Here is a 27,818-nt window from a genome sequence, read left to right on the forward strand (position 1 = left end):
GTTTGTTGTTAAAATCTAATTTTTTGTTTTGTTTTTATTGGCAAATATATTTTCTTATTATATTTTTTCTTATTAGTTACATTTTATATGTTTGCTAACAGGGTATGAGTAGGATTGTTTTTACCAAAGGTTAAGAGATATTGAAGAAATATGTGACATATGTAATATGTGAAATATGTTGTAATACTAAGGTGAAATGATCCAGTTAGAACTCTGAAATGTTGAGGTGTTGCCAGTGGGGCCAACCTTACGTGAACTCATCTTACCTAAATATTTAATTTAAAGCTTTTCTTTAAAGCTTTCTTTCATTTAAGTCATCATCATTCCTGTAGCAGCCTGCTTTCAAGATGAACGATTATGTGTACCATGCCGGGATAGCTTCACACACGGATTACGCCCAGATGATTCTTCAACAGAAAATTTAGTATTGAGTAGAGGAGCTTAATCTGAGCTTGTGGAAGTGGACCACAGTGCAGGAGAGACATGGCCAGATATGACAGAGAACAGAGAGGAGTCAGATTATTTCATACTAGGAAGAGGCCTTGAAGCTGCCTGACAGAATGTCTCTTGACAGCTCCTCCCAAATCTCACTCTCTAATGCAGTCTGAGGGTAACATTGTTCCCCTTTAAGGTTTTTTTTGTTTTTTTTCATTCTGCTCTGGCCCCATCTCCTAGTGTGAGGCAAAACCAATAAAGCGAGTGTCTGAGAATGTGAGATTGTCTTATCGTTCTATTAGCCTGTAGATTTCTAGGCTTCTCGGTCATTCATAGCCTGTTACCCACCATCTCAGGTGCTGTAATTGTCCTCACGTGAGTCACATCTGATAATTAGGATGGTGGAAGAATGATTTGTCCACACATAAACACAAACTGTAGTCAAGACATGGGGCACATCACATATGTCATTAATGGAGACCTCAGCATACAGTAAAGTGGTGAGGGATTATCGTTGCTGAAACTCCTACACATCAACTGCTTACATGTCTCTATTCTGTTCTTTCTATTCATCATCATGGAAAATCTCTAAAGGAGAACCTGTTATATTTGTTACCAGCAGCATATCTTTCAAATGTCTCTCTTTTCATCTTCAAGCAGGTAAGACAATCCTTATAGATGCAGTTGTGTTCTAATGTAATTGTTCAAATGAAGTGAGTCAGGAATGGAGGAACCATTTGCAGATGCCAGGCAGACACACAAGAGGTGCAAGAGGTTCTGTAATTTAGTAAAATAACACACTTACAAGTACGGGTGGAAACAAGGCCAGGCCGGTGGTAACTTGGGACAGGGGAAGACAATCAAAAGTGAAGAAAATTTGATTTTATTAGTTCAACCAAAGGAAAAATAGTTAGCTATATGCCAGTATCATTTTTGGTCTGTAAACAAGACTATTGCTGAATCTCAATGCTGTCCCTTGTCATGTTTGCTTCAGCCCCACTGAACGGTACACCTTACACCTACATCTTAGTCAGCCAGATACCAAAAGCATACAGCCCATCATGACTTTCAACTACAAAACACTATTCAAGAAGAGCAAAAAAATAATCAACTGGACTTGCTTAAGCTTGTCCTTTGAGGATAGCAATGTTCAGTTTTTGGCCAGAGAACACTAATAGTTTGTCAAACTGGAGAAACCATATCTGAACAGAGGAGGATGATTAAGACACCACCTATCAGCCACCGACAATGAAATACTGACCTCCATCCCCAGAAACCATAAAAACCACTCACACCTGAGTGCAGCGCTCCATAACAGCTCATATGAGGGTGGGTGGGATAACAATTCCCTTATGAATGGTAACGACTCCTAACAAGACTAATTGTCTTGGTGGTTTTGGTCATTTGTTATATTCTACTCCAACAGGAGTGTAAGTATCTGGACTCTAACAGTCAGTCAAAGCTGAAAAAGCCGCTTTGATTAGAGGGGAAACATCTTCAACCAACCTCGAGCCAGTCCAGTTCCTTTTTGCTCTTGTTGATTTACCTTGGCCCGGATGACCGACGACTTACACAGACAGAACTTAGTGATATTTCCAAAGACCAAGAAGGAATCAGTTGAACAAAAGAATGAAAAAATACAAAGTGTAGAAGAAGGCACAATATGTTAGAAATAAACTTTCAATATAAAACAAAACATCAATCTAAGACCAAAACCATGACAGGCATTACAGACAAAATGTGGTTAATTTGGCTGCCACTTGGTTTAAGCTGCCCTGGTTCAAGTGCAGCATAAGAATTCTGGCTCATCTATCTTACCCCTGACTGTCAATTCATTGTCTCCACTGTCTGCATACATGGCATAAAAATAAAATGCTCTCAAAAAAGGCAGACTTCATACATGTGGATCCCAAATGTCTGACTCATAAACCAAGGTCTCTTTCATGCCACCCTTTGGAATGAATTACATATGTCTGCCAGTTGTGGTCAGTTTGCTGTTTTAGTTTTTTGTGGAGGTCTAAAAAGTGTTCAGAAAGTTGAAATAAAGCCACTCGTGCAAAATACTAGGACGTGAAAGAGAGATATACGTACAAAGAAAAGCATTAGACTGAGAATAAATATGATTGGTTAACATTTAAGTTTATAATATGTGTATTTCAGCAGTTAACTGTAGACTCATAGCTAGTTTTTGCCGCATTGTAATAAGATATCTGTGTAAAAAAAAAACATGCTTAAGATTGTGATGAAGTATTGTAAGTATTGTAATGATTTGTACATTTCGTTTGCTGCATTTGCTCTTTCTCCTATCGTCACGGCACCTCATTTCCTCAGCTCATTTAAAAGCAATATTACCAATAACCATTCAATTTTTGTTTAGTCCATCGACTGAAATAGGAATGGAGATGTTGATGCCGAGTGATTTTGTCCAGGCCATTGTTTTGAGTGGTTCAGTGCAGAGCTGTGCATGACTGGAGGACTATCTATGGTGTTACACATATTATGGAAGGCGTGGGAAAGAGACACCCACTGAAAGCTAGAAGCTTAAATACCATGCCTCACATAGACCAACATAAAGGAACACCATACACACGCAAGTACACATAAAGACAGTGGATTAGGATGGGGATTATGGAATCATGGCCGGGACAGGTCAGTGTAATACCTCATAAACACACAGAATATGTGTTGAGATTGGACAGTAACATGGATTTATTCTGATGTGGATGGTGTGTTGCCTGTGTATGCATCGTTAAGTTTATTCAGTGACACAAAGAAAAAAAAGTTTGGAAATAATTTATTGTAACAGAATGGCATGAACTGAAAGCTATAGAGATTTCATGTCTAGGTCATAAAAATATTTTATAATGTTAATGAATCTCAATTACCTTCTGAATGGCCTGTAGAGAGTGCTACAATATGTTGTAAAATTGTGAGCTTCAAGTATTTCACCATATATCCAGAAATGTAATTTACCATAGAAAAATAAAAATCCTGTAAACAGTAAAGTAAACAGATAACAACCTCATAATCTGTTAAATGGATTTATATTCATAAAAAACCCTTCGAACTATTTTTAATCATTTACTCAAGTGAGGTTGCACAGGCAGTTTGCTAGGATGCTTGCAATGCTAATACATACACATAAAGCAGGCAAAATGTTCATCGCGATCACTGTTAGTGTGTTAAAATTTGCTCATTAGCAGTGCAAAAATGTTGAGGCTGATGTGAATATCATTATTTTGTTGGTATTTTGTCAGAACCAAAGTATCAGACAAAATTAATTTCAAGTTTTGAATTGTTAGTAGTTTTTAGACTTTTTAGTGAGTGATTAGAATTCATCCTGAGGAGGGAATGAATGTATGGCCCTGGTTTCATGGTCCATCTGTCAAATGCCTGTTTGAGACATTATGTGATTATTCGAGGCTTGTGGTGGTGCTAGAGGAAAAAATGACTGTCTCACCAAAGTCAGTAGAGTTCATTCACAGGAACCGATGAACACATTTCACAAAAACCCATCAAAACATTGTGGATTTGTTCCAAACTAAAACATATTACAGTAATAATAATTTAAACAGTTGTTACACAAACATCACTTAAATTGTATCTGTCTTTGTAACAGCAGATAGAACTTCTCCACTGAAATTGGCAGAAGTAGTTGCAGACACGGCTAAGTTTTTCATACAGAGGATGGTGACATTCTGACAGTTCCACTAAGAATCCACTCCAAAACTAAACAATAAAAAATACGATTCTACATGACAGAAAGGCAAAACTCAAATTTATTTGGGTTCATGCGTGAACAATGAAGGGAGATAATTATTGTCATAAAGGAGATGATGGGGACTGAGTATGTACTTTTATGAAAAACACATTTTGTCAGCTCTCTCTCTATATATGGTGGTCCTCCGTAACCCTACCAACTCCGAGAATCTGGAAAACAAGCATGGCCTGTATCGACAGATCGGGCCAAAAATTCATCCACCACCCCACACGATTCATATGAAGCGGTGCTGATTGGGGTGGGCAGGATGTGGTGTGCAGTTCAAAACATGAACTTATAAACTCAATAAGGTATTTTATGAATATTTAGACGTCAGTGGATTGTTTGTATCTTGTCTTTTAGTGTCCTAGCTTCCATTCATTCTCCTCCTCACTGCAATCTAGACTTAACGGACGGAGGTAATATAGGGATGAAGTCTAACATCCAACAGTTCAATGTAGTTCACAAGCACGGCAAGACCACGTTTCCTCTTACCGCTCGCTGTACCATCCCTGTCATCACGAACAGTCTGGAAGCCCTCAGCAGAAAAAACATAGTTATGCATATCCACGTTTCAGTGAGGTACGTCAGACTACATTCCCAATACTCTCTTTGACTCCAGACAAGTCTTGTTGGCTTCTCCGAAGATCTCTCATTGTCCATGATGACTGCAGGGAGACACGGCTTTATTATCTCCTGTCCATACCCAGCAGTTGTCTCCTTTGCTGATTTCTTTTCCCATCTTCAAACACATTGTGTTTTTCTCCACAATTCCACTGGGATGTCAATCAGCCTTGGAAAAAATGCTGGTCGGCTTCAGTTTGATCAGCTGATCTCATGTGTACACAATAAACCACAGCGGTGATACGGTCGGCTGACTGAGAGTGGAAGTACCTCCATGATTACCCTAGAAAAATTTACTGTTTAAATAATGAAGAGTAAGAGAGAAAAATAAGACAGATACAAGTCGTGCACATGTGCATAATTGCATGTGCATTTGATAGAGCTCATTTCATCAACTTTATGACAATGAAATTCAGGACAAATATATTTCATATATAGTGCAGTTGGATGTCTGGCAGCTGTGTGAAATTAATTAGAAAGAGTATATTGTTGGACCTTTAAACACATCTGATAGGGCCGTATTATCGACTTTGTTTCATTTTTATTGGACTGCATTACATTTCACTCAAATACAGTAAATGCATGTCTCAACCTAATTGTAATATTTAACCATGATCACATATTTTCAATTCTATATGTTTAGTTTTGAGATTTGTAAGGACATTTGTCCGGTGGAATTTCTGTTACAACACCCAAATCTAAAAAAAAAAAAAAAGTAAGGAATTCAATTTTGAATGTAAACTGAGACAGACTCCAGCAGACCCGTGACCTGCAAGGTGGAAAAAGCTGCTGAAGACGAAATTATTACAATTGTCTATTGACTATTTATTAATTAGAAAATGACAAATTTGCCATTGTTCTCATTCGCGGTAGCTCAGGACTAATTCTCCATTCTAACATTATCATTTCATTGTACAATTTGTATAATGGAAAATAAAGCTTCTTCTTCTTAATTGTCATAGGAGTTTTCTGCCATGAGCTCTCCAGCACCAGCTTTGTTAATTTAAACAAATTGCCTCATTATTGAAAGCAACACACAGCTGTTAATGCTGGTACAGTACTTGTTGTTTTCAGTGTATGGGACCAGCTGTCTGTTCGCTGAGACAGAGTCTGATATTGTCATGCCAAACATTGTCATATAATGTTTCAAAATCAGTCTAGACACTGGTTGTTGGCTAAATACTGCTCTTATATCATGAATCACTTTTCACTCTGCTAAGTCTGTGACCATCTATGTTTAGGTCCTTCTGCATTAAGCAAGTCGGTCACCAGACATCAGTCACAAATTTGCAGCTCACTGGAGGTCTGTGGCTACCCAGCATTCCATCTTCTGTTAACTGTTAAAAACATATTCATGAATCTCGCCTTTGTTTCGTTTTAGATTCTCTTTTTTAATCCCTGCCTGCCCTGCTCAGACTCTCCCCTCTCAACCACCCTCCTTGTACATCTCTTTTACATTTCTTTTCTCATCCGTCAGAATGTTGAAATCTACAACTAGCAATTTGCCAATCTCTCCGTTGTCTCCCTCCCTCACACACTACAAATACACATGCACACAGAGAAACATGTAGAGGCATCCAGACCTCAAGAGCTGCTGTGGCATATAATGACAGATAATTGGCTATTGTGGATTTGCCCTCAGCAGCAGGAACCAATCCTAGTGACAACCACTTCTCCATGACCCGTGCGTGCTCGCGTGAGCATGTGTCTCAGCACAAGTATCTGATTGTGTGCCATGCAATAATTGACTTGTACAAGCATAATTAAATGTCAAGCATATATCATATGGTGTGCAACAGACAGATCTCTTTGTAACGCATATGCTACTTATAATTTCATTTATGAAACATAGATATCCTATCCAACTAGAAAAAATTCCAGACAGCTCAAGAACCTCTGCTAATACCATTGTAACTAGTATCCAGAAATTGGAAAATAGCTTCCTGGGTTAAAATTTAATTTTATGTCACTTAGAGAGGCATTTCATAAATATGTCACCAACATAAAAAACAACAACAAAATAGTCAATAGTTAATATATATACATATATAAATATGAAAAAAACATAACATTATCAAGAAAATTTGAACTCTTTTTGACAGATATTCAGTAATGATGTCAAATAAGGTATTACCACCTAATGTCAAGTCCCTAGAAACCTATTTTTAGTGTCAGGAAATATGGTTTATCATTAATAGTTAATCAGATATCAATAAAATTATGTTTAGCCGTAATAGCATTTGGATCTATTTTCAGTCCGACATTACAGATTCATGAAAGCCAATTGAAATCCGTATCTAAGCAACATATTTGTGACAGTGTGATGTCAACATATGTATTATAATCTCCTACATCTTTACTATGATCCAGAACTGATCATTCTGCTAACCCTGCCTGATAAAGATGTGTATTCTCTACTAAAGGCTACTCAGTACATATTACTGTATTTTACATCCTTAGCATTTATACATCTGCAGCCTTGCTGTTCTTCACAAATGAGATAGCTGCTTAGCTGGTCATTCCTGACTTAATATGACAATGTCAACAGTCCTGGTTAATGGTCTGTATGTTTGCCATTTGTACAGAACCTTTTGGTACCAATGGCTCAAAACTGATATGATACTGATATTTCTGGAATTTAATTTTCATGCATTTCTTATAGTCTTTTCAGCAGCCATAGTGAAAGTGGAGAATATCTTCTTCTGAACACGTTCTTTACATTTATGATTCTCCCCTTAACCATAGTCTAATTTTCACATTCCTGGCTGACTCCATATTTCTATTCATTGCTTCTTCTTTTTTCTTCTTTTTCTGTAGATATATTTTTAACATTCCTTTCTCTCTGTTTCTCTCTCTCTCTCTCTCTCTCTCTCTCTCTCTCTCTCTCTCTCTCTCTCTCTCTCTCTCTCTCTCTCTCCCTTCCTCTCTCTTTCTGCACTTTGATTGTCATTTCAATAGTTGGGAGTGTTCATCCAACCCATGTACACAGATTTAATGAGATCCTATGTGTGCATGTGATGCTTGCTTGCAGCTTTGACTTTATAAATACGATGTGTTCAGCACCCCTAATACTCACTACCATAAAGAATGTGTGTTTCTGTGTATGTGTGGAGAACAGGATGTGTACTTCATCATACAAGCCAGCTCAATATTCCCAAATGCAATTTCCTCCATGTGAAAAGAGCAGGCTGGATGTTCATCATTCTCTAGGCCACTCCTTTAGTGTTCAATAAAAGCTTATTAAAGACTGCTTGGCTGCACGCTCTGGTTCTTTTTTCTTACTGTCACTCCCTAATTTTCTCTTTTTCTGACTACACACACGCAAACACACAAACACCCCTGCCTTTAGTGGAAGGAGATATTTCTACCTCAAGTGTGTGATGAATGTACATATCAGAGCATGTTCCCTGAGTAGCTTTTTGTAATACATTCATCATGAGCTTATGTGTGCTGAGTTGTAATACTTGCATTTTACGTTACATTCTTTTGTCTACACATTTGTATAAACCAAAGGAAAATTTATATTGTCATGTTCAAATCAAAGTTTGACATCATGAGTCAAAATGGTACCTTTCAACATATGAATGGGAAAAAAAACTCAGAAACTTAGTGTGTGGAGTGAAATAAGCACAGAATGTTGTCATATTTGAATTGTACTTTAATCAATGTATTTGATGAGAGCTTTAAGGATATGAATCCCATATTTTCATGATAATGAAACCAGCAGCTTCTTTCCTTACAAACCTCTGATCATGCTCTCTTCATTAATTGTATTAGTAACTCCTCTGAAATTATGGTTGTAGCGGTAGATATGACTAGAAAAGGTGCCATCCTTAATACTGGCCATGCAAATAATGGTTGGCACCCGCTACAGCCTTCTGTGTCAGGGTAGAAAACAAATGGCTGAGGAAGTGGCAAAATGACCAGGACGAAAGGAGGGATAATAATGTGTCTGAGAGGTGTACAAGGCTCATACTTCTGTATACACTGAGAGAGGGGATGTGAGTCCATCATAAAGTTATCAATCTTTTAATGGATGGACGTTTTTTTGTATACAAGTGTATGTTGTTGAGGTCAAGTGTCAGTGGGTTGGGGAATCAGGGCCTCTGTGTTGCATTAATTATTAAACGTCAATACCATCAGTAGTAAGTGTGTGTGTGTGTGTGTGTGTGTGTGTGTGTGTGTGTGTGTGTGTGTGTGTGTGTGTGTGTGTGTGTGTGTGTGTGTGTGTGTGTGTGTCTGTGTGTGTCTGTGTGTGTCTGTGTGTGTGTGTGTTTGCTTGTGTCTTGCTTAAATTACAGGCAATTATTGTAATATCACGGGTTCGACGGGTGGCCGGTCTGCACCCCTTTCGTAAGTCATCAGTAGAACTTTCAAAGTGATGGAACAAGGGCCCGTGTGCGGCGTCTTTTTGTTTTTGTTTAATCAATGGACATCTTTGTGGTTGAATACCAGCCAACAGTGAAGAAAGCTAATATATTTCCCCAAAGGGCAAAGTGACACAGACGGTTTCGTTCTTTAGATGTGCCTTGATGTATTTTTTTCAGTAATTAAAAAAAAATGTTGTTTCCGTGTAAATAACTAAGCTTTTTCACTGAAAGTAAGTTAAATAATTTGAATTTACATCACAACATTGTATAAATGAAGGCCGGGTTGGTGTGGTAGTTTTTAACCCTGTTGATACTAACCTAGAAGGTTCAGATTCATTGGACTGGATTTTTATGTTCTCCATAAGTCTATACCACCCAAAAAAATATTTTTATATAATAATAAGGAATGTTTAATCAATAAAATAGCAACAGCCATTAATGATAGTTGCAAGGCATTTCAGTTTCCTCACTTTGCGCCTGCTGACTCACCGGCACCTCTAAATGGATTGGAGCCATCATTAATGTTATTTATTGTATTGGTATTCTTCCTGTTCTATCATGAGTTAAGTATCTCAGGTCATTTTCACAGTGGACAGTCAGTAGATCCAATTTGTCCTGTGCCCCATTAGTCCATTGTTCCACAAAAGTTTTTGGTCTGTTAGGCAGGTGAGCTCATATTGTGCAGCAACTAGTAGAACAACAACAATCCTGAGTGCCACCATCAGGGAAAGGCATAGGTCACACAATAACAAGCAAATGTGGTTCCCAAACTTTTTCAAAACTGAGACAAATTAGGTCATGGACTCTGATTTTGTCTCAGGGTTCCCCATCTAATATGAATTGTGTATCCGGATATTTTATACAAAAAATTTATGAATCCTATGACCCAATATTGATTTTTTTTAAAAATTTTGTTCATTTTACATAATGTTGTCACGCAAGTTCATGCATTTCCTATTTCCCTGGGAATGCTTTCAAGACCCCAGGGAGTCTTGAACAATTAACTTATCCTGTAGTTTAGGACTGGTTCAAAATGACAAAGTATATCAATTTTATGTTGGACAAAATATTGGTTACAAACTTAATAATTTCAATTAAATCTTCACCAAACTGGAGGCGGGGGGGAGGGGGGGGTTGGTAGGTGGCGGGTGGGTCTCTTGGCCTGTCCCAGGCACCCTGGCGGTGGCAGCAGCTGCCTCCTCTTGGTCTCTGGGTCTACGTGGTTGTCTGCGTCCCCGGTGGCTCTTCAGGTGATGGCTTCTGGATGCTCCTGGCTGCCGGGTTGTGTGTACTCAGGTAGAGCGGCCCCGTTGGGTTCTAGTAGTCTCTCTGGGCGTTGGTTTCCATCACACATGCATGTTGGTTCAGGGCTTACCAGCTTCTGTCGAGTCCAGTCGTTGAGAACCGTTGGGTCCTGTCAGAATGTGATGAGTCTCTCTTAAGACATCATGTTCTCATGCCCTCTATCTTCCCACTGCACTGTTTTCCTCTGATGGTGTATCCTACACTGTCAGGACCTCCACTAATCTGTTGTTCTATAACATTGATATTAAGGTATTAGTTGTGAGATATAGTAAAGCAGCTCAAACCTCTTCCACTCTATCAGCACTGCCTGTCTATCCAATACCTTGTTTGTGTTTTCTCTCCCTGTCTCCTTTTGGTTCCCATTCTCAACTCACAGAGGTGTAGTACTTCCCTCTCTGGCTCACAATAGGACATTCTAATAAAGACTGACAACTTAATTCCCAGAGAGGACTGGTGATGGTCACATGCAATTTAAAATATATTAAAGATTTTGCTGCATGACTAAAACAAGCATTGGTCTCATAAAAAGTTAACCCGACTTTATAGGGTTAAACTATGAGAATACATGCAGACTTACCCTGCCTCATGCCCCTAGTCGACTGGGATAGACTCCAGCACCCCACGACTTGCGACGGCAGATGAAGCGGTTTGAAGATGAATTAATGAATAATCGAATTAACCTCACAGAAATTAAAATATTTTTCTTTTCAAATCAGTTCCACTAATTTATTTATTTCAGAACACCAAAACATTCCAATCCTACGTCTGTATCGTTATATGTAGAGCATAAGACTTACAATCTCCAGATCAAAGGATTAAAAATGTAAGTGAGCAGGACATTTTTCAATTTAAAGCATGTACTTTAAAATTATGAAAAAATCCCATGCTGTGGCATAAAAGCCTGGAATATTTTATTTTGACCATACTTGCTAACCCTGTTCCATAAACATCTCTCAAGGAGGCAGACTTTCAACTTGACAAGTGTCAAAATGTGTACAGATACAGAGCGTGAAAAGGAAGAGTTCATGTGCTACTTATAAAAGGCCTGAAAACTTTTGAATTAGTATAGGCAGAATGCCTGTAGGGTGCATTTGAACTGACTGAAATGTTTTTAGACAGTTGTGTATTTTCAAATACAGAAAGCATCTGTGCATACACTGAATATTGGACCTAAATAATCCATACATATTCATTGGTACATCACTTGAATATTTAATCAAAGGCTTCTAGATAGTTCCATATAGTGTTGACAGTGAGAGGGCGCAGGGACATGAACCAACAGAATGAGCAGCAACATCATGCAACACAATTAGGACACATTTATCTTGGATATGCAACCTCTAATTGTCTTTGCAGCCCCGGGCATGTGCTTGTTGCCAATGTGTGTGAAGGCATGAGGCCCATCAAGTACAGCTCTAGATTCGATGTCAGCTTGTGACATTAACTCGATTGAAAATCCCTTATGTATGGCTTATGTGTGGGTTATTATTTTAAAGTGTCAGTGCGCGTGGCTGCGTGCACAATCCTATTATGTATGTGTGTCCAGCCTTAGGTTGTGTTTTCATGTACCCACTGAGATGAGGAGTTTCTGCAACAAAAGCACGTTTATATTTCTCCGTCTCATTTACATGGTGCCGATGGCAACATGCTGCACCACTGAAAGTGTGTGTGCGTGCGTGTGTGTTCAAGAATTTTATTGGTAGCAGCCATTACAGTCAACTGACATGTATGCATCATATACATTGTTTGACAAAAAGGATATGTGATCTCTTCAGGAAGACATGGTGAAATGTGTTGCAGCAGCTTCAGCTTCGTTTGCTGTCATGCGCAAACTAGTTTTGTCAGTTACACACTGAATAGAAGTAGCTACTTTTATTGAATGTTTTGTTTGACTATAATTTAATGACAAAAAAGGATTCAAACGTAGGCTAACATACACACTCTGAGTAGTCTCGTCTGGGAAAATATTTGAATGCATCATAATGCTGCCTGCAGTGTAGTTGACATAGTGGCAACAGATTAAGTGTCAGATTAAAACCACTTACTGTTAATCCTGCAAAAGTTAAATATTTATTTTAACCAAGTCCTTTAATATAACCCCTTGGCCGTTTTGCTCCCCTTGACCAGACAATATCAAATTCTATCAAAGAGCATCTTTTCGATAAGATCGCCTCCATCAACAACTGATAAACTGAGTCTGTGGTGGCCTCTTTTCCTATATCCAAACCAAACATCAACCCAGATATCCTATTCTGAATGTTGAATGAACTAAACATTGATAATATCCAATATCGAATTTTGACAAAATATTTAAATAAGGACTTTGTAGCCAAAATGAGTCAAGAGTTACAGGTTTAAATTGTGTCTAGAACATCATCCGAGCAATAAAGATAGATTTTCAGTTCATTTACTTTTCAGCTGTTTTAATATTTTGTCAACTCTACATTGATTGTAGTATGTGACCAAATGGGGTAATGCTGGCATTATGTGTGGCATCCTCATTAATTCATCCCCATTCTGACTGTTGGGGCAATTTCATCTCTTACCGAGTGAGGGAGTAATGACAAATCTAACAATATGGACCCCACAAAATAACGCAGCGTCTACATTTACAGATCTATCCTAACTTCACTTTATACCAAGGATGGTTGAAAGCTTTCATTTATATCGCACTCGGCGAGTATAGAGGGAATTATTGGAGCGAGAGAGAGAATGAGAGGTAGAGAAATTTTTTTTTTTTAATTTTGAATATCGTGTTTATTCATACAAGTCAAATTACTAAATAATCACGTTGTCTCAAAATCCAAAAGAGGTACACGTTAAGACGATTTTAAATAGTACTGTGCGTTTCTTGAACAAAGAAATATTCAACCTTTTAACATTTATCAAGTTTATTAAGTTTGGGTTTTTTTTCAAAAATCAGACAAAATTAAGAAAAAAAAAACAATTATCCATTCTCCACAATCATCTATTCTACAATCATGTCTTTTACTTTTTTATTTAGTTTTTTGAATCTATAAACCTCTTTGTTGGTAAAAAACAAAAAAAACAAAAAAAAACTGGCTCACCTCTTCTTGTTATACTTTTCAAATAACAGCTGACGCCATCCAGAAACATGTTGAGGACAGGAAAGGAATTCTATACTTTTGCCCTCGAACCGTTTGTGTTTTGCAGGAATTTTTTCTTTTATGAATCATATTTTTCTGTTACAGCCTCTTTCAGACATTTTCGTTCTCAGAGCTACTTGTATCAGAAGGTGTCTCAGGTGTTTTTTTTAATCAATTTTCTTCCCTTTATCCATGTGTTAGTGTTTTTCCTTTTAAGAGCTATGTTTAATAATTCCTGGTCTATCACAATATCATCATCTTCCTGGAGAGAGGTTTGATTTTTAACATCCCGTTTATTCATAAAAGTCAAATTACAAAATGATCACGTTGACACGAAATCCAAAAGAGATTCAAGTAAAGAGGATTTCCAATAGTACTGTGCGTTTTCTGAACAAAGAAACATCTAACCTTTTAGCATTTATCAAACAAAAAAAAAACAACAACAGAAAATTAAGAAGAAGAAAAATAAATAAGTAAATAAATAAAACAATTATTTGTTCTCCAGAGAGAGAGAGAGAGAGAAAGAGGGAGAGAGAGAGAGAGAGAGAGAGAGAGAGAGAGAGAGAGAGAGAGAGAGAGAGAGAGAGAGAGAGAGAGAGAGAGAGAGAGAGAGAGAGAGAGAGAGAGAGAGAGAGAGAGAGAGAGAGAGAGAGAGAGAGAGAGAGAGAGAGAGAGAGAGAGAGAGAGAGAGAGAGAGAGAGAGAGAGAGAGAGGGAGAGAGGGAGAGAGGGAGAGAGAGAGAGGCACACTGCTGGATCGTGAGGGCAGAGCAGCAGAAGCCACTGTGGATGTTACACAGTCGAGACGACGGACGGAGAGCGACTGACTCTATTGACAGGGTTGTTGCGGGTTTATCCAACGACAGCGCCGGGCTTTATGCTGATATGGTGAGCAGGCATCTTGTCTTTTTCTATGTTTCTGTTGTTGTGAAACACGCCCGACACAGCGTAAACTTCTCCATCATCAAGCGTTTCCCGTGCGTCGCGCTCATACCCGTTCCGATGTATGCAAAAAGAGTGTGTGTGTGTGTGTGTGTGTGTATGTGTGTGTGTGTGTGTGTGTGTGTGTGTGTGTGTGTGTGTGTTTCCGATCATGGCTTTGATTAAGCGTTAGTAAAACATCACATTTTCTGTGATAATCCCTAGATTTGGGGAATTGTGTTTGTGGCAGGCAGTAGTGAGTTCATATTGATCATAAATTAAACCAAGTAAGGGTTTGTTATCTTATTCCCTCATGACATAATAAGAGCTACAGTCCAGAATGACTGTCAGTGATCTTGTTGTTGACCTGGAGTGCCAAAGCAACATTAATGTAGAATAAACACCATTTGGGACCGCTTATTGCATTGCTTCTTTGGTTATTGTGCTGTGAGATTATGACAATCTTTTTTCACTGCTGGGCGCCACTTGAAACAAGGTCTTTAAACATATGGCTTCCACTGGGTCTGGTGCCCGCTGGATGTTTGGTGGACCTCCTCTAAGCCCTAACCCTAAACACAGACCTGACTGGATGGACAAGGAACTGACAAAATCCAATTGCTTCTGGCACTCAATCAGTTCAACCTGCTTAACTGAGCAGTTGATGAATTAACGCAATACTGCATGAACAGTTCAAATTTAAAACGGCCACAGTGGACTTTATGGGTGACGTAGATTCTACTCTAGCAGCTAATATCACATCCTTTTGAACATTTTTTTTAAAGAATTTGATGGGAATAGACATTTTTATTTTTATTTCATCCCAATGAAGCAGAGTTTGCCCGTTTAACATCCTTTGTGGTCCTTTTTCACACGTGGGGACTAATGTAACATGCAATTTGGCTGTTGAGAGGTATTCTACAATTAAAAAATATATATAATATACATTTTTATTTATCATTACCATCCATTTAAGTTATGTAATGAGTTTTAATATACTGATGGTTACACATGTACACAGTCAATGTCTGTGTGCTTTTGACAGAAGTCAGCGGTCTGCCTCAAATAGTGTTCATATATGCATTACAGACTTGACTGGCTCTCAATTTTCAAATCAATCATGAGAGTACTTCTATAGCAATTAACTTAGAGTATGTAATAGAGACTTACATACATTTAAATTTCCCAGTTTGGGATAAATAAAGCACATCTATCTATCTATCTATCTATCTATCTATCTATCTATCTATCTATCTATCTATCTATCTATCTATCTATCTATCTATCTATCTATCTATCTATCTATCTATCTATCTATCTATCTACAAGGGGTGCCTTCATGCATTTGCTTAATCATACACATACGGCTACACTGTTTCTCTCACAAATTCCTCAATATTGAGTGTCATTAACAGTTGGAGCCACATGTTGTGACTCTTCTTCACTGAAAGTGTCCAAAAGATGTTGAATATTAAATAAGGTGACGGCAAAGTTGCATTTGACATAAAGATGTGTTTTCTTTTTAAATATTTCATCATGACAGAGACTCCTGCTGCACCCTGTTAGATATGTTTGGACCATTCGATTACAAACTGCTTTGCCTGCTGCTTTCAGGTCATAGGTGAATTGTCACATGCCAGTCTGCAGATGAACAAGTGTTTTACCCAAGCTGATCTTCCACTGTGTTTGTGTGCTGTGTGTGCACATACACCCTTGCCCCTGCAGCTGTTCCTCCTCTCAAAGAGATTAAGTTTCACAAGATGTAATGGATGCCAATATCTGCAGAGCCAGCTGTGTGTGTGGTTGTATGCGTACGTGTGCGCGTCTGTGTGTTTGTGTATTACATGTTTGTCAGTGCTTTTTTGTGTGCCTTTGCATGTATGTGTTTATTTCATGAAAGTCCCCGTCGTTGCTCCAAAGGTTAGGTCAGGTTAGGAGACCTGATGTTAAGGTCAAGAGTCCGTTTGGTAATTATAGTGACTGCAACTTTGGTTCCCACAGAACAGGCCAATGTAAGCTAAAGCAGGAAGACGCAGGCATGGTCAACAGTGCCGGATCACTGCTTGGCCAACTTCTTCTGCAGCAAAAAAAAAAAAAAAAACCATCAGATGACAAAGAAAAAACAAAACTAAATAGAACAAAATCCATTTTTTCTTTGAAAAGTCATAACCTTTGCCTTTTTTTCTGGCCACTTTGTGTGTATGATTGAGAATACAATCATACTTTCATTTCCCTCACAGCATCAATTGCGATTTTTGTGCTACTGTACATCTCAATAATGAAATGGCATACACGTAGAGTCTATTTTGAGCAACAGTCTAGTGAAAGCATGCTCTCAGAGTCAGAGTAGACACGTGGGAAGCTCCTGCTTCAGCTCCAGTTAGCCTGCATCCAGCTGGGCTGCTACTTTCAAAAGTGATGCGATGTGGTGCTAAGAGGAGTCAGGGAGGTGGACAAGCCGCTGAGGGGAGTGGAGGAGGAACAGCGATACATATTGATTTAACTGGCAGTTGGAGGAAACAGCTTACAATCCATCCCAGCTCTGCCCGTCATCTGCTCACCTACATCTGAGTCTTCTTCTCAGTCTCACTTCCTCAAACTTCTCAAACATCTGAACCTTAGCAGGCTGTTAGTAGTCTATGTATTTCTGTCAAGTGCCCGTTTGTCCACGTTACCCCTTATGAAGATTGTCATAATGCCACAAAATGAAGTTTATTAAAATATCAATACAATACTGCAACACAAATGGGGTGCAAATACAGTTATTATTTACAACAAAGCAATATTCCTATGATAATTTAACCTTCACAATAAAAGTATTTCACCAGTGGCAGTTTTCTTCAGGACCTCAGCAATGTGGAGAGCCATCAAATTTAACACCTATATTGAGGTAGAATTTGTTATCTAACAGACGCATCATATATATGATCCCTAAAAATGTAAAGTTTCAAGATCCACCAGATCTAGAACATTACCGGGACTCTTGTGCCTGGTAGATCTTGTGTGAAAATCATTGTTTAAATGTTCAAGCCTTGTAAATGATGGTTATGAGTTTGGAAGCCCATTGTCTACTAAAGGTAATTCCAGGTATAGGATCACCACCAAAATGTAATGGATGGTTGCTTTGGTCATATGATCGAAATCTATTTCTAACCTGTTGTGTAGTTGTGGTGACAACCAATAAAACTGATGTAAAAGCACACCTGCTTAGTGGAAGAAATTTGGTTAATATTCATTCAGCCTTGTATTGAAATACGGCTATAGTATCATTTTAATTATGTAATACTAAAAAAAACCATCAATGTCAATCAATATAATTACCTTAACTTTTATCTGAAAGCCTTATGTTTGCCAGGCATCATCCAGTAACTCCAACATACAGTCTGTAAATAGGTAATTAATGGCAAAGACATCTCTACCTGTGGAGGGAGCATATGGTGAGGTATTAAAAATTTAACTTAAGACTTTTCTTGCTTCATCTGTTCTCCACCCAGGCAGGTTTGTTGTCTCTTCATCTCCTCCCAGAGCTCTCATATCTTCTTTTGCTCTCGCTGCCTCTTTCTTAGTACAAAATTGCTTGGTTGTTTCCCTTCTTTTTATGTTTATCAAAGTGTTGTAGTCACAGTAGGTAGCAAGCAAGCATTTTGTGCTCACAGACAGTTTTAGTAGGGCTCGTCTTACTGTTCCATCACAGAGGCTGACTGGCATCAGATTTCCATATTTATTACACATGCTGTGTCTGCCCTGTCAGTGTGTGTGTGTGTTCGCTTGTTGTTAGATTTTTCAGAAAAGAGGTTTAATGGGAGTAATGAGGAGCTGATAGACATACAGGACAAAGAGTGAAAGAAATAGAGTAAGAGAAACAGAGTTTGTCCGATTGTGTTCCGGTCTGAGGGAGGCACTGTGGAGGACCTTAGAATGACCACAACAATGTAATTTTTCCAACCACACTCACACACACCCCACCACAGCCTTCCACTCAAAGTTTTTCCCTCTTTTTCTTCTACATCTTCGCTTTTCCCTGTCTTTCCTTGTCCTCCTCTTCACTGTTCTGGTACTGTCTCTTTCTCACCCACACTGTGCTCCTTCTGCCCCATTTTCTATGCCCGTGGCAAGCGTGATGGTTTGACATAGCAACTTTGCGCCAGACCACAAAACCTTATTTTCCCTCCGCATTTCTTTCTCCTCTATCACTTTTTCTCTCATTCTATCTGCCTCTTTCCCCTTCTCGGTTCCCCACCCCTCCTTACTACTATACAGTTTAATCTGCAGCAGGGGCTTAGTGGCACGGCTGCAGGACTTCCACATCACTTCTCCCTCTGCCAGAGGATTTGTGGTTGTCTGCAGCCATTCCCCTATAGCTCTTTCCCTTCTTTATTATCTCCATTTTGTAAAGCTTTATTTATTATTTATTTTTAATAATAATTTACTCATTTTCATTTCTTCTAGATTTGGTTTTGGCCTTTCCCCTCGTAACATCTTCTCTCATCTTGACATCCCTTCTCTTTGATGTGACGTCTTTGCGGCATATGTTTGTACTGGATTTACTTACTCCCTCCTTTAATCACCATCCTAAAGACACAGCAGTAAAACTCAGTTAATGTCTGTGAAATTTTTGTCATAGTTTAGAGCTCTTTTTTCCCACAGATTCAAAGATAAAGCCTTCAGCCAGTGTTACTGTAACTCCATTTATGAAAAGAGACTGAACATGTTTCTTTATACATTGGAATTGGCCATCATCCAAAACTTTGTTTTTATACCATTTATTTGTTCTTGATGCTGAGTGATCACTGCTGTGGTATTTTCTTAGAGATTTCTCGTCAGTCAGACATAGTGGGCATAACGTTCTCTAGCTTCCACACATTTCTTTACACAGCTGTGGTAGCTGCTGTATCACCACTCGTGCTAATTCTTCTTCTCCGCATGAAAGATGCATGCATACCAGGGGATTTTTTTTTTCTCTTGGAAAAAGGTAATGGCTCCAGGTGTTAAGAACAATAAATATAAAAGCCTTTCCTGTCAACCAAGTCTGAATCAATATTGTGTTATATCAGTCACTGCTGGAGTGGTAAAGCAGACATTTATGAACAGTTTTCAGGGATTAATTCTTCAGGCCAAAGCGAGGATTTTTCCAGTCCATCATAGAAGTGAAGAGTGTTTGCTCAGTTTCTCTGTGGGAGTATTTACCTCCGCTGTCTTTGCCATGGATTCGGTCCCAGGTTCAGTCTCACAACCATTGAGTTCACTGACCACAGGGCCAAGCAGCTTAATGGTCCTGTTCACACTGATCACCAGCTGAATATGAATTCCATTATCATTTAGCTCCTAATTTTTATGTCCATGATTAGCCCACACTGTTTGCCTTTAGATTTTTAATAAAGTAATTTGTCTATCCTTTTTTCTTTTTGCCTTTTTTCTGTTAATTCAGGATAAGAGCATTTTGCCAAGCTTTTTCTTTTGTCCCCTCATTTATCCTTCATCCTGTTGTTTTTCATTTCCCTTCAATTTCTCTCTTGTGGGGTTGAGAGTCCAACACAAATCCCATTTCTTGTTGTTCATGTTCAGGAATTATGTTCTGCCTCCCCATTTCCCTTAGACTCCCTAAGGCACCTGGGATTAAATGATGCATGACATTTTGCATCTGTGTGTCTGTGTGTGTGTGTGTGTGTGTGTGTGTGTGTGTGTGTGTGTGTGTGTGTGTGTGTGTGTGTGTGTGTGTGTGTGTGTGTGTATACAATTTTCCCAATCTATGTTGTTTTCTTGACTGTGTAAGTGTCCTTCCATGTGAAACGATTGAGGGTGGTATAAAGCTTTACAGGATGAGTGTGCAGGTGTGTCATGCGAGCGACTTTGTAGTGAAGATGTGCATGTTTCTCGGTGTGACCACACCAGTCACATGTTCTTGTGAGTTCATGTGCGTAATAATGAATAATCCTTTTACAAGCACCAAACATTTGAAATTACCAGCCATGGTAATGTCACGGGCTTGAATGTAAATTTACAGATCTGGCCTGAAATGTCAAAATGTGTCAGACTGTGATCTCATGTCTCATTGTGTACTGTGTATATGAAAGCCCATGTTTCATTTGATGTTTCATGCATGTTTTGTCTTTTGCAGTCCACCTGCAGTGGGTGGAGCAGTGCAGATTATGAACTGTTCATGAGCAGATTACATGCAGAATATTGCATACATTCCCTATTGGTACATCCATTTTGGTTTGAATACAATGAGTTGTCTCACATATATATTTTCTGGTTGTGCGGATGACTCACGCAGCAATATATCAATACTTACGTACTGGCTGCTCCTGAGTATAGATGCATTCACATCTGAGCTACAGGTCATTTGTATTAATAAATGTGAACTGTTAAGATAAATAAATCAGATGTGAGAAAAACAACAACAACAACAACAACAACAACAATGAAGCCTGTCATTTGAGGACAGTTTTAATCTCTTAGAGAGTCTTGGTTGCAACATGATATGGTGTCACAGTCAGTAAATACAAAATACAGAACAGCAACACTAATTAAGATATGCCAATCCATTAGATATAAACATAACAACAGACAATCTTGGCATAGTTATACAAAACCCATCCTTCATCTTATAAACATGCACTGTGAAACCATTTCCTTTCTGCTCTAATGTATCCCAAACCCCTTACTCAGCAATTCCCCAACTACTCAATTCCTGGATGGCCTTTAGACACAGGAAGTGCCTTAGCAGGTCTCTCAATATTGTAATATTAAATTAGACCTGTCATTTAATACATCCCCCGGTGTAGAGATTGGCATCATTTTCCCTTTGCATCCTCTGAACTTCCCAGCCAAAGCAAAGAGACACCTATCCAACTTCTGGTTTCCCTCATGCCTTTCATAAAAAGCTCCTATAATAGGTTTATTGAAAATAACAAGGTTGCCTTCTAGAGTTACAAACCGGGCTTTGCTTCTGTCTCAGCTCAACGTCAATAAGCCGTGGAGTATTTTTCAATGGAGCCATATTTTAAGCTTCTCACTAAAGAATGAAAAGGGAAAGGTTCAACAATGACAATGTTTTCTGTGTCTGTGTTGTAATCTGTTAATTCTAATTCTGTACCAATTTAATCAAACAAGAGAAGACAGTTCCAAGTGAACAGAAAATGTAAGGCACACATGAAGAAAGATGAAATTGTGTTTCCCAGATTTAAAGAATGAAAGGTCAGGTTTATGAAGTTATGAAATACAATCCTCTACATCAGAAGACACATTTTATGTTACTGTTCAATTGTCAACATGATCGAACTGGTCACACATATAAACAGATACAGATATATAAACACATATAAACAGCCGGTCACATATAAACCGGTTGTTCAAGCAATATTTTCTCTCCAGAAGCAACACATTGATATTTCCATCATGTTCAGAATTCAGTCAATGCTCAGACTGATATTTTTTCCTTCCACGAAGCTCTGAGTGTGGGCATATACATCATTTCACCCTCTCACAGAAAGGAGACATAATAGTCTAGTGTTTCATCTGTTACACACATACAGTATACTGTCTGTAGAGTTGGAATACAGGGTCATAATGTAATCTGACATTTCTTGGATGATATGCTGATTCACCGATTAGCAACCAGCCTGCCATGCCAGCAGCATGTTTGTGTGTGAGAAGGAGAGCCATAATGACTGATATGTATATTGTGTGTCCCTGTTGTTTGCAGGCAAGCTTAACTTGTGCCACTTACTGGATCACATGACTGACAACAATCATTCCATTGAGAATTGCAATTCTACATCTCTCTGATTGGGATTCAACAAACAGTGAACCTCTATATTGACTCCTGCTCACACAGGCAAAGTCAGGCAGCTTATCCTGAATAGGCTCCCCAACAAGTACTCACACACAAGTAGACACAGCGGGCACTGGCAGAATACATAAAGCTTTCTTAATACATGCGCGCACACACATTGCAAAGCGGCGATATTCTTCCTGTTGTGTTGTCACTCGTTGTAAGCTGTGTAGCCATGTCACTCTGCTCTCCTCATAAACTGTTTAGCTGCTTCTCTGCTCTGCTGGGTGGCAGCCAGTGAGTTGGTGGCGCTCATTTTGGAAAGCTGCTGGCTGCCATTGATTTGGCCCAGCAGGTCTCTGAGGATACACACTACTGCCCTGCCAGCTATGCCCAGAGACTGTGGTGTGTGTGTGTGTGTGTGTGTGTGTGTGTGTGTGTGTGTGTGTGTGTGTGTGTGTGTGTGTGTGTGTGTGTGTGTGTGTGTGTGTGTGTGTGTGTGTGTGTGTGTGTGTGTGTGTGTGTGTGTGTGTGCCAGATATAAAAGTGAAGAGACTGTAAAGTGTAGTAATTGGTGTGCACATGGATTCAGTGCATGAGGACAGTTCTCTGTTGGTAAGATGCTCCTCTTCTGTAACTACATATTTCAAACAGTTTTAACCCCCTTGGGAAATTTCCAGGAAGAATTTCCAGAGCGATCAGTTATCTATAATACTTTTGATATAATTTGTTGTTTTTACTCAGTGAGGGGTAAAAGAGGGGGAAACAGCTTTTTTAAGAAAGTGCACTTTTCTGGATAACTTCATATATTTAATGTTATCTTTTCTCCATTTTCTTCACCTTTTCTCCTTCCATTCTTCAATTCCTCAGACAAGCTTTGAACAAACAAACAAAAGAAAGCACACAGCAAAACTCATTGTCCATTTTGTGGTATTTTTCCTATAAGCAATATGTATTCCCTAGTGAGCTGTTAGTGTGATAATTAGGCGCACATACACTCTCATTATAAACTGTGACATATACAGCCAAGCGCATATTGGATCTTCTCCAAACACTCTCCAATGCATGAATACACACACACCGTTTACTTCCTTGATCCCTCATTGGAAAAGTGTGACGAAGAAGTCTGTTCATGACACATTTTAGTCTCTTAAGGTACCCCCCCACACCTGTCCCACTCCCATCCTTCACCCATTTCTTTCACGAGTATGACAAGGACAAGTCCGTCATCCTCTGCATCCACGGCTCATATCCATCAGCACACTGCCATAGCCTGCCACTACGCCTTGATAGATTACTTTTATGTCCTGAGTTATTGGCCTATCAGACTTTGAGGAAGTGACAGATTAGATCATTACATTCCTCTTTTTATTTTTGACTCTTTTTTATATATGAGTTTGTCAAATACGGTTTTGTGTTGTGCTATATAAAAAGAATTTTCATGGCTGTGTACACCCAAGGAGAGTGATAATATGAAGAAGAGATGAGTGGCTTTCTATGAAGAGGGGTACAAATTATCATATGTTAAATCAACAGGAACAGTATGTCTTTGAAAGAAAAATGTAGGATATGCTCTTATTATTTCCACACAGGTACTCTAAGCTATATCAGCATGCTACTTCATGTGTGCTATTCAAACACTACAAGAAAGTGGCAAGTGATGAAGGTGGCAATATATCCTTGAGTCAAAGAACCAAGACCTGATATGCAAGAGTGATTTTAGAAATAGATATGACAAATTCTAAGGAGAGTTTATTACACAGTTTCAGATAAGATATTAAATAAAGAAATAAAGAAATACATTAAAATGATTCGCCAAATTTGTTGTTTATAAATACTTCCTGCCCAAAAGATGAAGATATTTTAGCACATGTTTTGTGAAACAATGTTTTATTGTGAAAAAGTTAAGCTGTGCTAAAGTGATGAATTGCAAAATTTTCAAGACAGCATGAGTTTCCAGTCTCCTCATACTGTAATGTCTGCTCGTTAGTAAATATATTAGTAGAGCATAGTGGTGAGCCTTTTCATCCACTCCTTTTCTTATGAGCATCTTTCAGCTACACATACCACAACAATGTATTTACCAACTTGAACAGAGCAATAACAGTTTAATGAGCCTGTGGTCAACCATGACCACACTGTTACTAATCCTGTGAAGAGAAACTCATGCAGTGGACTTGGATCAGGCTAAATCACTGTATATATGTAATGTATATGCTTTTTGTTGAAGGATTAATTTCATGCATGTAGCAGAATACATTGACATGATGGTTTTACTGTAAGAGGCTTTGAAATGTTTAGGATGAAATGTATCATAATCTCCAGTATTTCTGTTTCTTTATAAATACATTAATTGTGTTTTGAACCTACAATTTACAACTTGTCATTTCAAATTTCAGTAATGAATTGACAGCAGCTTCACCTTTAAAGCTTCTTACTGTATTTTATAATTTTTTTTTATACATTAGTTCCTCAAGATAGTTCCTCAAGCTTGATCTGTTTCGTGACTGAGCTTGTAAGTCAAACAACTCGTAATTCAAACTTTTCCGGATTTAAAATAAGTAAAATTATTTTAATCCATTCCGGCCTTGTAAGCCCCAAACCCCTACAAAATTATTTTAAAAAAACATTTTTTTATCAACCAATAGACATGCACACTTCACATGTGCATGATTAATTATTTAAAGTTCCATATACAATTATCAATTCAAAACAAAAGCACAAAAGTTACAAATGTGCACGCTACGTCTTTACGCCGTAAAAGAGAACAATATCCGGTCCCAGCTGATCTATCCATCCATCAACTAGCGGTGAATGGCTCCGAGATACGAAGCACTGCTCGTAAGTCAAACAATCTGGACAGCATGACAACTCGTATTTCAAACTCAGCTCGTATCTTGAGGTACTACTACTGTATTACTATTATTCATCCATTTATGGCACAGTTAAGGGACACATTACAAATCCAAAACAATCTAAAATCAAAACTTGCAGGAATTTTTTGGAGCAGTGGATTATGACCTGTGCAAAAATTTGTGGTATTTTGACCCTCCCATAATACACTGCTGTTTCCACAAATGATTGCAGTTTAATACAATACATATAGCTCTCAGGATAAAGGTTTTAGGGTGTAAGTGTTTATGATTGTTTAACAGCTGCCTCTTGCTTCAACGTACAGAATTCTAGAATATCTACATGCATCTAAGCATCTCTTATGAAGTTGTTCCTCATCTCTGACCCTGATGGAAAGCACTGACTAAAAATGTGCCTGTTAGGAACAATATGAAATTATAGCCTCACTTTGAGTGCTTCATCATCATTATCATTTCCACAAATGATCCCTAGCCGAAGCAGTCAAAAGCAATTCTGCAGTTTTTTGACCTTCTGTAGAAGTAATTCATACAGTAGAGAGTATTTACTCTACAGAGCAGTGTTTTAATGCTGGTCTCTGTCAGGGTATGGGCATTCAACCTGACCCCTGACTCTTTAAATGGCATGGGGACTCCTTAAATGGCATGGGGTGATGATTCACGATGTCATTAGGAGCATCAACGACACATCGAAAGGAGGACACGCTTTGACTAACAGTGGCCTTTCCTCTGAGTCTGTCTTTAGCTTGTGTGTTTTGTCTCAAGTCAAGGAGCATCACCATAGAAGAAGTGATTCTGTTACCAACTAACCACAACAGGGATCCAACATAACACATATCTATACATATCTGTGTGTACATGTTTGTGTGTGAGGAATAAAGTAAGGGCGGGGGGGCTTTCTATTGTATGCCCTGTCCTCCTTAGTATTCTCTCCCATGATCCACACACACACAGAGAGAGGGGGAGAGAGAGGAGCACACAGTACATGGACTGTATAGCTTACACTGCATTGCATGGCACCTCACACTCTTGTCTCTCTGGTTTGTTCAGTCTCGCTCATCTTGGTGGAAAGTGATCAACTGGGTTACATGTACTCAGTTTTCACATTTAATATGTACAAAGCCACCTCTAAACTACTGTGGCTACTATATTAAGACCATTTTTTTGCAGTAAAAAATCTGCATCAGGCGGTTCCTAGTTCGCGTCCCACTCTGTGTGGAGTTTGCATGTTCTCCCAGTGTCTGCGTGGGTTCTCTCCGGGTTCCTCCCACCTCCAAAAAACATGTACTTCAGGTGGATTGAGCTTTCCAAATTGTTAGTAAGTGTGAGTGTGTGCGTGTGTGTTTGTCCGTTTGTCTCCATGTGGCTCCGTAGTGTACTGGCGTCGCATTCGGAATGTACCCTGCCTCACACCATCAGTTGGCTGGGAATAGGCTGCAGCACCCATCGACCAGCTACGATAGAAGAAGCAGGTTTGAAGATGAATGAATGAATGAATGAATGAATGAATGAATGTATGAATGAATGAATGAATGAATGAATGAATGAATGAATGGATGGACATGTAATGCAATGAGCTGTGAATGTGCCTTTACCTTCAGAGCCAGACAAGCTGTTTCTCCCAATTTCCAATCTTATTACAAAGCTAAGCTAACCGGTTGCTGGCAGTAGTAAACTAATGGATAGATATGACAGTGTAACCATATCAATCCTCCAAGCTACCTTTATGCTTGAAAAAAAAAAAGTGAATTTCCTATTACTTTAAGTGACACTTCTGAGTATGTCATCTCACACTGCTGCTCTGACAATATCCCCTCTTCTCTTTAGCCTTTACTTTTTTGGAATCTGTTGGCAGATTTGCATCATTTTTATGACAATAACATCACACTATAATTCTCTTATTTGTGGCACTTGAACCACCTGCTGTAATGGAACATGCAGGAGTCAGTTGAGACAAATGGAACACTTTTCGGGGCCTTCTTGGGAAATATTGTCAGTCGCACCATCTCCTCTCCTCCTCCCTGGACCCCAGCTCTATTATTTCTTCCAACCACACACACAGACACATGCTACAGATCCAAAATTCTTTTCTCAGTGACATCATTGAGTTGTAGTGCCCCCTGCAGCACCAGGCCCAGGAAGTGGAGAAAGTAGTGCTGGTCGCAGCACTCGGATGTGTGATTTGATTCACTCTGACAACCAACGACCATTTGGGAGCCTTGTAACCACGGCAACTCCCATCACAACATGCTGGGCGGTTGGTGGACAGGGCTGGTGTTCCTTGCATCCATTTTTAATGGCCAGTGTACTTAGTCGCTTTTCCTGGGCCTGTCTCCCTGCGGTCCCATCTCCAAGAAGGAGAGACAGCCGCACTTGGTGGAAAAAGCCCCATTACATATTTATTGTCCCCAGTCTTAATTACTGAGCCAAAAGGGATGTGGGTTTTGCTCTCTCTCCTGTCTCTCTTTTTAACTTGGAGGGATGAGTTGTTCTCTTCCCCTCTTTCTTCTCTCTTCTCTTCCCACTGGCAGTGGAGCCTCCATCATTCTAACCTGAGCAGCTTCTGATCCATAGAAAATGAGCAACATTTGAAAATATTACTTTTTATTGACAATGTCAGTAGCATGTGGAAAACAATGGTCACAAATTAATT

General features: G+C 38.9%; 1 protein-coding gene across 7 annotated transcripts in view; it reads left to right on the forward strand.

Moving 5' to 3' along the window:
- The window catches only part of ptprdb (protein tyrosine phosphatase receptor type Db), a 160,261-nt gene that overhangs the window by 49,877 nt on the left and 82,566 nt on the right, over positions 1-27,818 (forward strand). For 6 of the 7 annotated variants that reach the window (XM_068320867.1, XM_068320871.1, XM_068320872.1 and 3 more), the window contains exon 1: positions 14,370-14,488. The exons of the other annotated variant lie outside the window; for it this stretch is intronic. The gene's annotated coding sequence lies outside the window, so the exon portion shown is untranslated. Of the gene's footprint in view, positions 1-14,369; positions 14,489-27,818 lie in introns of those variants that run through there. 7 annotated transcript variants of the gene reach the window in all.

This window comes from Antennarius striatus, chromosome 8 (assembly GCF_040054535.1).
Source record: "Antennarius striatus isolate MH-2024 chromosome 8, ASM4005453v1, whole genome shotgun sequence".
In the NCBI taxonomy this organism is placed as follows: domain Eukaryota; kingdom Metazoa; phylum Chordata; class Actinopteri; order Lophiiformes; family Antennariidae; genus Antennarius; species Antennarius striatus.